At 46.1% G+C, this 12,623-nt stretch overlaps 1 protein-coding gene across 1 annotated transcript in view; it reads right to left on the bottom strand.

Annotated features, from left to right (window-relative positions):
* The window catches only part of LOC122203869 (sodium/glucose cotransporter 1-like), a 136,954-nt gene extending 124,921 nt beyond the window's left edge, over positions 1–12,033 (bottom strand). Inside the window, exon 1 of the transcript XR_006195371.1 lies at positions 11,974–12,033. The gene's annotated coding sequence lies outside the window, so the exon portion shown is untranslated. The remainder of the gene's footprint in view (positions 1–11,973) is intronic.
* Between the last annotated feature and the right edge of the window lie 590 nt (positions 12,034–12,623).

Here is a 12,623-nt window from a genome sequence, read left to right on the forward strand (position 1 = left end):
CAAAATAGGCATAGAGAAGGCACTGGAGGAACATATACCTAGATATTAATGATGGTCACCTAAGGGGGAAGGGGTGAATGAGACTGGAGTTTATGCCTTCTGTTGTCATCACCCTCCATGTTTCTGATTCTTCTGTAAGGGGATATTGCTTTTTTAATGGGGGGCAGGGAGGGCATGGAGAAACCTGCTTGATTCTAAAACAGAGCTCCTAACCTCTAGACTAGATTATGAGGGCTGGGCTTCCCAGGCTGCCTTTATCTTTATGTAGTCCTGAATACCCTCATGCTTTCTTTCCCCATTGATATTAGCTCTCAGGAAAGGATCTGTTCGGCCCATTTACACTGAGTTATTGTCAATTGAGTCACAGATTACTGTGTACGTTCTTCCTCCCAGAGCAAAACAGCCTTTCGAGAAAGATCAAAGCCTAGAGCTGTGGACATAAAGGTCTACTAGTGGAATGTTAGCTATCAGTTAACCAGGTAGGAACACAGAGGGCTTTCTGGCTACCCTTGAAATCCCCAAGCAGAGGAAACAGCCTACATCAGTTACTTGCAGGAGCCTAGCCAGTGTGAAATCTTGGCCTCTGCAACCAGAAAAAATTAACAAATACATAGAGCTACACTTACAAAGCAGGATCCAAACTTGCAGGCTTAACCAACACTAGGCAAAAGCCTCCCAAACCCAGCCCACTTTTAAGACCCAGGTGATGACAACTTAGACTCAGGAGATCTGAGTTCAAATCCCTGCTCTGCCAGTGACTCCTTAGGAAACCTCAGTCCCTCTCTTTGTCCTCTCTTGGCCTCAGTTTTGCCCCTGGAAAAGAGCCAGACTTGGACAAGCTGACTTCGAAATTCCACCTCAGCTCTGCTCTGGGCCACTCTGGATCCTCCAACTGTGTGTATGTATGCCTGGGACAGGGTCCAAGTAATTCCTAAAGGGTCAAACGATAAACCATTGAGCTGGGTTAGTTCCAGAAAGTATTCAAAAATTAACCTGGTTATTCCTGTTTTCTCTTTTAATCTTTACCATTAGTAACTCTGGTGAGCATTGGCCCTCTCCAGCCTCCATGGTCCATGTGCTATCACCTGGTCCTCGACCCAGAGTGCTCAGTTTCCCCCTCCCAACTTCCTTTTCCCCCTGACTAAATTCTGTCAATCCTCACTTCCTCTATGAAACCTTTTCTGATTCCCCAAGGCCCCATGATCACACCCTCCTCTGACCACCTCACTATACAATACTATATCCCAGTATAATGCACTTAGCACCGACTATCAGGGGGGTTAGTGACATCTCTTATAGATACTTCTTCCTAGTTGGCTACTCCCCTTGGGAGTAGACACTATACTTAGCTAAGATTTTATACAGGGGATTCCAGCACTGAATGAAAGATTAGATCCAATGGCCTCTTAGGTCTAGATCAATTCTAAAATTCATGAATGCACAGGTTCATTGGTTGAGGGTGCTGGAACACTTGAAATGCTTTTCACCAAGCTGAGAAGCCCTGACCACTAAGAAATGTTCTTAGTGCTCTTCAAAGCACTGGTAAGCTCTCCTAGCTCCTTAGATCCTCACAAGAACCCTGTGAGGCAGGTGACCACTAAACTGGAGTGTGAAGCACCTAACATGGAGGTGAAGCAATCTCCTTAAGGCTAGCTGGCAAGTTGGTGGTAGAGCCCGAACCACACACCAGAGTTCTTGACCACCATTCTTGAGCTTTAGGATATGTAGCACACAGTGAAACCATGGCCACACTCTCTTTTTGGGAAACTGCAGGCTATTGTCACCTCATATCAACATATGAACACATATGCACTTTATAAGCACCTTCATGCTGGCTCCAGCCTGTTGGGCCTTCACCTCTTTAAACCTAGGGCTGTTTTTCTGCCCTCATTTATCATCATTCTCTAAGGGAAAAACAGCCCAGTGCAGTTCCCAGCCAGATAAATATATTTTCTCAAAGAGATTACAAGAGGCCAGAAGACACTGAACTTGAACCTACTTACTCTAGTACGTTCCCCCTCATCCCCTACCCTCCCCCCACTGTGTTCCAGGGAAGAAGAGGTGGGTGAAAGCTTTTAGTGTGGACAATCATCCCAATACACAACTTGGAGATGAGCTTCCCATGCAAAATATCATCTTTGCCCTGTTCAGCACCGGTGGAACCATATTCTCTCATAATAGCCACCTGTGCTGTTTAGCAGGGTCATTCAGAAATCTGTAAATATATGCACAAATTCATATACATATGGCTATTAGGTGTAGGTGTGTATGGAAAGGTGCATTTATGCTACTGTGTTATGTTTTAGTGTGTGTGTTGTGTTGATATAATGTGAACATCCACGTATGTCTAGATACCTTCCTGAAAATGTGTATATGTGCAGATGAGTATGTGAGTGGGCATAAATATTTGCTCATTCACCCATCAGTTCAACAAAGATGTATTGATGTTGCAGGCACTGTGCAAGGTTCTGGTCATGAATAAGACACAGAATGGAGGGGAATACACAACAATGCATGAGTGGTAGACGTGTTTTTCAGTACTATGTAGCTGTCTATGAAATCACTACGCATATGTATGTGTACATCAGGGCCCACATCAAGCTAGGGGAGTTCCTGATCTATAAGTGAGAGCACATCAACTTTTAGTGCTGAAAAATGCTGCTGTGTTCTCTCCCCAAGTCCCAAGGATCAGATTTAAACAGACCTCACCTGAGTCTTGGGCAATAGAGGCATCTTCTAAACTCTGCTCTGCCAGGGTGGAAGGCTGAAGTACTTGGCTGCATCATTCCAGCCAGACACTCCACCCTCCCCACCCATAGCGAAGTGAGGCAGCACCTAATAACAGGGCACTGAGTCCAGCCTGCTGAAAGCCACCTGAGTTCCACGTGTATTTATGGCTTCACAGTTAATGTTTGGCCCTGGGTTATTTCTAGTTATTTCTAGGTAAGCCAGAAAAGGCAGGGGAGAGATGAGGGCAGGGAAGATAAGATGCCAGGTCACCTGTTGGAGTCATCTGCTCTGACAGCCTCCACTGGCACTGCAGGGTTCCAGGTCCTACCAAAGGAGGAAGGCACCGAAACAGGAGAGGACAAGGGCTTTTGGGAACAGGGGTAAAAAAAGAGAGCCCTTGCAAAATATTCCTTAGGAGCCCAGCATCCCCACTGCAGCCTTCTAAGAGATCCAAAAAGCCTCTCTAACAACAAATCAGCCAGCCCCACAGGGCATGAGGAGCTCACTTACCTCCAAGATGCTCTCTTAAAAATTTATCTTTTATATTAGGACAAAACTCTACCTCCTGGCAACCTCCACTCATTAGTCCTACTTTCCCTTTCAAAAAAATTAATCTTCCTTGGCATAACTGTCTTTCGTTAATGCCTCCAGAAGGTCCCTGTTTCAAATGCTAATACAGAAGCTGGAAAAAATATAGCATTATTCTATTTTTTTAATGTTTATTTTTGTTTTTGAAAGAGAGAGCGTGAGCAGAGGAGGATCAAAGAAAGAGAGGGACAGAGAATCCAAAACAAGCTCTTCGCTGACAGCACCAAGCCCAGCACAGGGCTCAATCTTATCAACTGTGAGATCACGACCTGAGCTGAAGTTGGACACTCAACCAACTAAGCCCCCCAGGTGCTCCATAGGTATTATTTTATAGTTTAGTTGAGTAATTTTCCCTCCTATTTGAAGTGTTTAAACTCCTTAAGAATAGGGAGGTTTTACATATATATGCTGTGTACATATTTTATATGTATATACTGTGGGTGTATATATAATACATTTTATATGTATATAATGTATGTACCAGCATTTAATTCATGTTTACCATATTAGACACCATGCTTAGTATGCATACTATCTTATTTAATCTCCACAACACTATAGAGCTCTATTATTCCTATTTTACCAAAGAGAAAACTGAGAGGTTAAATACCTTAAGTGAGGTATTAAGTGATGGAATTCAAATTCAAACCCAAACCATTCTGATTTTAGTCCTGACTATTAAGCACCACACTATAATCTTGCATATGCCTTGTATATAGTAAACCAAATTAAATACTAGATGAGTGGATTAGTTATTTAATTGACTAACCCATCCATTCCCAGTAACAGAATGAGTGAGTTTCTCACATCAGTTGGCTACCTCTAGAGCAGGTGGGATATAGGACAAATGAACTCATGTGGGAGGCCAAGAGACAGTCTGGGGCCTGGGCCACTTCTCTGGAAGACGGGGTCTCTTGACTTCAAGGTTTCCCCAGTACAGCTGAAGAGAGAGACACAGAAAGGAAATGCATTGGGCTTCTGAGCTTCTCCCAGAATCATACTTGATGTGAATCTATGCAAAGAATCCTTGAGTTCTTTACCTTGAGTTCTCCCCTATAGTAGCCTCTCCCCCTTCAGGACCCAGCTCAAATGTCACCTTTTCCCTGAAGCTCAAGCTACCCAATCTTTCTCTCAAGGCAAAAGTATTCCTCCTTCAGTTATTCCCACTGTATGTCACACACACACACCTCAACTATAACCCACATCACATCATATTGCATTTATATGTTTGTCTATCTCCCTAAATTATGAGGTCCTCAAATGCTGAGCTTTATAGTCTCTGGGCCTAGCACAGTGCCTTGCAGAGATGGCACTCAGAAAACATATGTTGAATGTGAGTGAGTGAGAGATCAGAGAATGTGAGAGCCATCTTACAGAAAAAAGGAACCTCTGAGCCCCAACTGAACCACCCCACAAATGACATACATTTTGTCATCATAGTCATGCTCCTACCATGAGGGTTGAGATGGTGACCTCCTCCTACTCTACAGCCAGGGCACTCCAGAGACCTCCTTACCATTTCTGGTGAGAAATTAAGTATGAATCATCTGCCACCCTGACACCCAGCCAGTCTCCCACTTTTCTTCTAGCTGTGCCAAAGCAGGAGGGCCCCCCACATTGAAAGTTGGTCATCCCAGTCTACCCAGGACTAAGCGAGAGTCTAGGAAACCTTGGAGGCCAAGGTTATCTAAGTTATCTAAGATAACTGGGAATGAGTAGGCAGTGAAGAAAATAATTCAATGAGGCCAAAGTGGACATCGGCTACAGTGGATAAGCTTCAGATAAACAAGCAATAAAGAATCTGTCAGAGCAAAGGAGAAGAGCTCCCACAGACACAACTATTACCCCTTGAGAATGGTGTAGCCAGAAGAAAAGGCCCAAAGCCTGAGGCAAGGACTGGGATGAGGCCAGGTAGAGAAGGGGTTACCAGGATACAGGAAAGGCACTTAAACTCCACATTTAATGTCTAAGTCTCGCTCTTCCCCAGAGCCCTTTAGGGAACTCAGACAGAGCAAGGTTCTCCTATAGCACCTGGCAGAGACTTCACCAAACTAATATCAAAAGAATTCTAACCTATACTACAGGCACATCTAAGAAACAACTCTGGATGATATAGTTCTATCCATCAGGTCTTGACGCAGCTCAAGACTAGTGTGGAACAGGTGATGAAAAGATGAAAAGGTGTTCAACAGAGGTGCCTGGTTGGCTCAGTCGGTTAAGCGTCTGATTTCAGTTCAGGTCATGATCTCAGGTTCATCAATTTGAGCCCCGCATCAGGTTCTCTGCTGTTAGCACAGAGCCTGCTTCGGATCCTCTGTCTGTCCCCAATCTCTGCCCCTCCCCCCGCTCAAAAATAAACATTAAAAATAAAAAAATAAATTAAAAAATAGAAAAAAGAAAAGATGTTCAACATCACTAGTCATTAGGGAACCACAAATCAAAACTACAATTAGATACCATTTCACACCCACTAGGATGGCTATAATCATAAATAAATAAGTAAGTAAGTGTTGGTGAGGATATGGAGAAATGAAACTCTTGTATGTTACTGGTAGATCACTTCTCAGCCTTTTGGCTAAGATCAAGTGTTACTGGCAGGAACATAAAATGATATAGCCAGTGTGAAAAACAATTTGGTGGCTCCTCAAAAAGTTAAACATAGAATTACCATGTGATCCAGCAAGTGTACTCCTAGGTATACCCCAAAGAGTTGAAAACATTCATATACACAAAAACTTGCACACAAATATTCATAGCAGCACTATTCATAACACTCAAAAGATGAAAATAACCCAAATGTCCATTAATTGATGAAAGAATAAGCTAAATGTGGTATATCCATATGATAGAATGTTATTTAGCCACAAAAAGCAGTGAAGTACTGATACATGGTATAATATTGATGCACCTTGAAAATATTGTCCTGAGTGAAACCAGACACAAAAGACCACATATTTGTGATCCCACATACATGAAATGTCCAGAACAGACAAATCCATAAAGACAGAAAGTAAATTCTTGGTTGGCAGGGATTGAGGGAAGGGAGAATGAAAGTGACTGCTAACAGATACAGAGTTTCTTTTAGGAATAGTAAAAATGTTCTAGAAATAGATACTAGTGGTGTTTGCAAAACTTTTCAAATATACTAAAAACCAATGAGATGTATATTTCAAAGGGTCAATTTTACACTGTATAAATTATATCTCAATTTTTAAAAAGTAAAATTAATTGTGGTTATGGTTGTATGAGTCTACAAATATACCAAACACCATCAAATTGTATATTTTAAATGAGTGAATTGTGGGGCGCCTGGGTGGCTCAGTCGGTTGAGTGTCTGACTTTGGCTCAGGTCATGATCTCACAGTCTGTGAGTTCAAGCCCCGCATTGGGTTCTATGCTGACAGCTCAGAGCCCGGAGCCTGCTTCAGATTCTGTGTCTCCCTCTCTCTCTGCCCCTCCCCTGCTCATGCTCTGTCTCTCTCTGTCTCAAAAATAAATAAAAAATTTTTTAAAAATTTAAATGAGTGAATTGTATGGTATATGAATTATATCTCAATAAAGCTACTACCAAAAAAAATTGCAAGACTACAGTTCAAATCCAGGTCTTTCCATGTCCAAAACTAAGGCTTTTAACCATTACACCACACTGTCTTATTTGCAAGGTAATCCCAGAAGGGCTCTTTGCGTCTCTCCTTTCCTCAAACAAACTCTCCTTGCCTTGTCCTGCTCTCTGAGCCTCAAAAGCTCCAGGCAAGTGTTTTCTTCTCCCTCAGCACAACATTGTCCAGCTCATTCCCACTGCAATAACCACCAAGTGTCTACAATCTAAAGCCAAATCTCCTTAACCTGGAAGTCAAGGCCTCTCAAGATCTACCTCCAACTTTCTTTTCCTAGGACTCTGCTCCACATGCCAACATCCTAGCCAAATATTTCTCCCTGCCCTTTCCTGAATCATGCCCTTTCCTGCTGTCCAATGTGCCAAAAATCCTTTCTCCACCCTTCCACTGCATAGCCAAATCCTGTCCCTCTGCTCTGATACCACCTGGCACTTTCTCTGAGTTCAAAGTCACACACACACACACACACACACACACACACACACACACACACACACACGCCTCAATTTTGCTTCCTCTGAGCTCTTGTGCATCTCTATTTCTCCATGCATTTGTCCCTATATGAAGGTATTTGGACATATATTCTTTAAGGACAGCACATAAAACAACCCAAAGCACCCAGCACAGCATCTGGCACACAGTGGTACTCACAAAAGTCACATCAAACTAACTTAAGTGAATTCAATCTCTTGTCATCTTACTGCTCTTTTCCACTAATGGCAGTTATCCTGCCAACTAGAAACACTATGGGCAGTTTGAACAAGGTGTTTAGAATGTTAATAGATGAAAATGGGTTGCAGCCACATTCGTTTCATATAAATTATAAATGAGTTTTATGGCCTTGGTTGCCTTGACTACCCAGCTATTGGTTGGCATACCCTGCTCAGCCCAGGGGGTAGAAATGTTCCCGTAGCAGGGTGATGTGAGGAAGGGGTGACATGAAGGGGAAAAGAATTCAGTATTTGAGGTACCAGCACCCTCTGAATCCTTCATACTGTCACCATATTGGGAACCCTTCTGCCCCTTCCTCAACTCTGAGACAGGCAAGGGGGTGGGAAGTCCAGAGGGGTGTGCTGCAGTTCTGCTCTCACAAGGTCACAGGAAGAACCAGACCAATAGGCCCCACACTGGGTTTTATGTAGGATTGTTCTCTTTGAAGGTGCCCTTCAATTTCCTAACCACTGCTGCCCCCTGGTGTCCTGACCAGCCACAGCCTACAATGTCCCACCAGCCCTACCCTCTAGAGCAGCACAGCCCAATAGATATATTTTGTGAGCCACAAGTGTAATTTTAAATTTCTGGTAGCCATATTAAAAAAGGTAAGAGGGGCACCTGGGTGGCTCAGTCAGTTGAATGTATGACTTTGGATCAGGTCATGATCTCACAGTTCGTGAGTTTGGGCCCTACGTCAGGCTCTGAACGGACAGCACGGAGCCTGCTTAGGATTCTCTTTCTCCCTCTCTCTCCCTGTCCCTCCCCCACTAATCCCCGTCTTCCAAAATAAATAAATAAACTTTTTTTAAAAGGTAAAAATAGGGGCGCCTGGGTGGCTCAGTCGGTTAAGCGTCCGACTTCAGCTCAGGTCACGATCTCGCGGTCCGCGAGTTCGAGCCCCGCGTCGGGCTCTGGGCTGATGGCTCAGAGCCTGGAGCCTGCTTCCGATTCTGTGTCTCCCTCTCTCTCTGCCCCTCCCCCGTTCATGCTCTGTCTCTCTCTGTCCCAAAAATAAATAAATGTTAAAAAAAAAAATTTAAAAAATAAAAAAAAAAAGGGTAAAAATAAACAGGTGAAATTAATTTTAATAATATATTTTATTTAATCCAATAGGTCCAAAATATTAGCATTTCAACATGTAATCAAAAAAAACTCTTAATGAGAGTTTTATATTCTATATTCCTTTTCTATAGTCTATATAGTCTTTATAGTCTATATAGTCTTTATAGTCTATATAGTCCTTTATAGTCTATATTCCTTTTCTATACTAAATCCTCTAAAACTGGTGTGTATTTTACACTTGCAGGTCACCTCAATTCAGACAAGCCATATGTCAAGTGCCAACAGCCACATATGGCCAGTGGCTACTATACTGGACAACTTAGCTCTAATGCCTTGAACAGCACTGCCCCTGCTGGCCTGACCAGTGCTGTCCTGGGCCCCAAGCCAAATACTACCTTTAGACTAATCCTCTCCCCTGAGCTCCAGGCTCTTCCCAGCTGCTTGCTTGTCATCTTCACTTGCCTAACAGAAATCTTTGCAAGGTCTGCAAAACTGCATTCTCATTTTCTATCCCAAAATCTATCCTTACAACCCACTCCAACTCAGTCAGTGCCATCACCACCCATCTAGTTGCTGGAATTAACATCCAAAGAGTCATCCTTTTCCTTCACCTCTGCCCTGCATCCAGTCAGCAAATCCTTTCAATACAGCCCATAGATATATCTGTTTGCTTACCTCCATCTCCACAGCTACTACCCTAGGCCGATAATATCTTGCCTGGACGATTAGAGTAACTTCTTAACTGCTTCCACTCTTCCCCTTGTACCACCTCACTCCACAACCACACAGAGCAGCCAGAGGATCAGATTTCTCCCCTGCCCACATCCCTCCACCAGTTTCCCAGTGCCTTCTAATAAATCCACCTCCTCACTTAGCTTTGCCATGTCCTTCATTACCTGCTCCCTCCACCTCACTTTCCCAGCAGCCATTTGTTTCAAACCTGTTTAACTCATTCCCACTTCCTGGTCCGTCTGGAATGTTCTTCCTCCAGACCTTTGCATGGCTGGCTCTTTCTCACCATTGAGGTCTCTGCGTGGCCTTCCCTTACCACCCTATCTGTCATAGTCCCTTCATCCTTAGTTATTTTCTATCCCATAACCTTGTTTTCATTTTCTTCATAGCATTCATCACTCCCTGAAATTGTTTTGTTTTCTGTCTCCTTCCACTATAACATAAGTTCTATGAGAGAAAGGATTTCCTTCTATTGTTCATCTCTCTTCCTCTAGCAACTAGAACAATACCTGAGAGAGAGTAACATACAAATAAATGAATGAGTGCTATTCCCTCAGTCTGGAACACTCTCTCCACTCCATGGCTGGCTCCTTCTCCCTCAGGTCTTACATTAAGTGTCATTTTCCCAGAGAACCTCCCAGACTGCTATACTTATTTTCTATCTCAGCATCCTCATTGCTACACTCATAACACATTTTTAACTATAGCCAATTTGACTTTTTTTTCCTTCTTTTTTGTCTTCCTTGGACTGCTTTTTTTTTTTTTTTTTTTTTTTTTTTTTTTTTTTTTGAGAAAGAGAGAGAGAGAGAGAGCAGGGGAGAGGGGCAAAGGGAGAGGGAGAGGGAAAGAGAGGATCTAAGCAGGCTCCACACCCAGCACAGAGCCTGACATGGGGCTCAATCTCATGACTGTGAGATCATGACCTGAGCAGAAATCAAGAGGCAGATGCTCAACTGACAGAGCCACCCAGGCACCCCTTCTTGAGACTGCTCTTAATACTACTCTGTACTCTGTACTTCAGAAACAGAGACAACATCTGTGCAGTTCACTCTTGTCACCCACCACCCAGCACAAGCCTGACATGTGATGGATGCCCAATATACCTGTTGAATGAATACCCAACACTTCCTGGTGGCTCCCAGCCCTGCCCAGGTAAGCGACCTAGTAGGGGTATCCTACCAGATCCCTATAAGAAGCCTGCCTTACCTGGTCTTCTCCGGCTTCCGGGAACTGCATCTCCTACCTTACTGGACCACTGAGGAAGCCTGGGCATGATATGATCTGGGTACCCAACTTTGAAGTAAGGGGAGAGACTGGAGCCAAAAGAATGAAGCTGTCCCTAGAGTATGGCTAAGGCTTGTCCATTTCCTTCCCTCCCTCTCCCAGGGTCAGCAGAGCCTTCCTCCCAACGAGGGTCCCAAGAGCTCACCATGTTGGGCAGAGGGAAGGTTTCTGACTCCTGAAACCCAGCTACCACCCTCCCAAGTACCTACTCCCACCCCCAGCAGTCTGAACATATGGCCAGGCACTTTTAACCCTTCCATTTACCAGAACAAAAAGCAACAGGGTCTGTTCCCAATCCCCACACTACGGCTGGTCATAATTCCACAGTGTCCTTGCGGGAGCTCCCCACTCAGGAATTTTACTTCCACTCAAGTGTCAGGCCTTGGAGGTCATGGAATCCAAGCTCCTCATCTTACAAGAGCCCAGAGAGGAGCAGGGACTTGCCCAGAGTCACAAACCCAAGGCCAGAACCCTGGGCTCCACTGTAACCCAACGGTTCAGGCCACCTCCGCTCTTCTTTCTTCCACACCCCCTCCCTCACCTCAAAAAAGCAACGTGACCTCTTCACACCCGGGCTTTCACCTCCTCTGTCTCATCTCCAACCCACAGTATGGAGTAGAGTTGGGAGTCGGTGGTGGGGTACAGAGATTGTTTCCCCCACTTGAGAGAGGTGCACAGTAACACTGAGCCCAGAATGGTTACGTGGCTCCCACAAGGACACACAGCGAGGCAGAAGCAACACCACGACCGGAAGCCAGGAATCCTCTCCCCACTCAGGGCCGGGCCCCACTGCCGCTGAGCCTTCTGGAAGGCAGATTCGGGGCCACCCTAGGCGCGCTCCGAAGTCCGAGGAGGCGAGCGGGTTAGGCCGCAAGCGCCGCCTCTCCCGGGTCAGACGCCGCCGTCTGCACGGAAAGGGCCGAACTCGGAGGCGTCTCCAGCTCAGCCACCTGAGCGCGGGCCTGGCCCTTCCACTGGAGCTCCGCGAGCGCCCCGCGAGCGCCACGGCACTCAGGACCCTCGCCCCGCCACGGGCCACTCCTCCCCGAGGGCCTGGAAGAGCCGAGGCCCAGGGTCCGCACGCTTCCTCCCTCACCACCCTCACCGTGCACGGGGCCAGCACACCAGGACACGGGAGACAAGGACACCGTGAGGGCCCCCTCGCCGCCCAGCAGGACACTCAACAACTGATGGAGGGACCGACGGAGACACTGGCTGTGACTCGACCGCCTGCCGATGGACTCACCGGACTGGCTGACAGGATAGCAGATGGGATTGACAGACTGACAGGATTGACTGACCGGCTGACTGACAGCCTGATTGGCAGCCTGACTGACTGACTGGCTGACTGACTGGCTGACTGGCTGACTGAGTGACAGCCTGACTGGCAGGATTGACTGACTGGCTGACTGGCTGACTGGCTGACTGGCGGGCTGCTTGTACTGGCTGACAGGATGGTCGACGGGAATGACAGCCTGACTGACTGGCGGGCTGATCGGCGGGCTGACTGGCGGGCTGACTGGCAGGATTGACTGACTGACAGGCTGACTGGCGGGCTGCTTGTACTGGCTGACAGGATGGTCGACGGGAATGACAGCCTGACTGACTGGCGGGCTGATCGGCGGGCTGACTGGCGGGCTGACTGGCAGGATTGACTGGCTGACAGGCTGACTGGCGGACTGCTTGTACTGGCTGACAGGATGGTCGACGGGAATGACAGCCGGCTGGCTGGCTGACAGGCTGGCTGTAGTGACGGGCCGGCCATCTAGACTGACTCGCAGGTTGGCGGCTGCGAGCGTCGTGGGTTGTCTCAGTCTCGCCCTCCACCTCTCGTTCACTTCACGCCAGCTCACGGCGCCGCTTCTACCGCCACCGACCTGTTCCTAAACCAAAGAG

Source organism: Panthera leo, chromosome D3, assembly GCF_018350215.1.
Source record: "Panthera leo isolate Ple1 chromosome D3, P.leo_Ple1_pat1.1, whole genome shotgun sequence".
NCBI lineage: Eukaryota > Metazoa > Chordata > Mammalia > Carnivora > Felidae > Panthera > Panthera leo.